This window comes from Elephantulus edwardii, unplaced genomic scaffold (genome assembly GCF_000299155.1).
Source record: "Elephantulus edwardii isolate Elephantulus edwardi_28Jun2011 unplaced genomic scaffold, EleEdw1.0 scaffold00012, whole genome shotgun sequence".
Lineage (NCBI taxonomy): Eukaryota > Metazoa > Chordata > Mammalia > Macroscelidea > Macroscelididae > Elephantulus > Elephantulus edwardii.
In genome coordinates this window covers 22,607,468-22,608,682 of record NW_006399762.1, presented here as the reverse complement: position 1 = coordinate 22,608,682, position 1,215 = coordinate 22,607,468, and positions in this window count along the sequence as shown.

The window sequence follows — 1,215 nt, the reverse complement described above, 5'->3', positions numbered from 1 at the left end:
TTCATTAAATTCTTCTGTGTTAGCCAAATCTTTTGGTACAGTTACTCTGTATGCTCCTTTCATCTGAGAGCTTTGGTGGTCTAGTGGCAAGAAGCTGCACTGCAATCCTAAAGGCACATGGTTTGAGTCACCAGCTGCTTCACAGGAGAAAGATGTTCAATCTCCTCCTATGAGATTAACTGACCCTGAAAACCTGTCAGAGGGTCAGCTATGGGTAGGTAGTGACTCAATGGTACACAAAACCAACCACCATTTAATATATAACATGAGACAATGCAAGTGAAATTGTGTAGTCAGTAATGACAGGGTGTTGGATGTAGACTCAAATCTCCACTTGAGTGAAGTTGAAAGAATGGGTTGTAGACAATGGCTGAAGCAGTAGGCCATAGAAATAATTCTGGCTAGACGGGGTACAGCAATATAAGGATGTATTTCAAGGCAGGTTTTCTAAGTCAGAGTAACTGACAGAGAACAGTTTAATATCTCACTGATAGCTGAAACTCAGCTCCTAGACATTTAGGAATTACTAAATTCTTTTATTGGTTATGCAAAAGCATTTGACTGTGTGGATCATAACAAATTATGGATAACAGAGAGATAACTGTGAATCCTAGAACACTTAATTGTGCTCATGTGACACCTATACACAGATCAAGAAATAGTTCTGAATAGAAAAATGGAATGCTGCACTATTTAAGACCAGGAAGACGTACATCAAGGTTGTATCTTTTCTCTAAATTCATCCAATCTTTGTGCTGAAAAGGTCATTTGAGAAGCTGGGCTATGTTAAGAAGATCAAAGACTATCAATTTCAATACTGATTATTTCTTAGCATCAAGAAAACAAAAATCCTGACCATTCGCCCAATAGACAACATCATGATAGAGAAAAAATGAAACGTGTCAAGAATTTCCTTTTACCTAGATACACAATCAACATCCCAGTAGTAGCATGCAAGAAGTCAAAATATGTGCTATGTTGGGGAACTGTGCTGTCAAGGATCTCTACAGTGTTATAAAGAGCAAGGATGTCACTTTAAAGATTAAAGGGCACTTAATCCAAGCCATGGTTTTTTCAATTGCTTCCTATGCTTCTGATAATTGGACAATGAAAAAGAAAAACAAGTAACCGATGTTTTGAATTGTGGTTTAGACAAAGAGCACGAAATAACTCATGATACCAAAAGAAGAAACAAATCTCTCTTGGAGGAAGTGC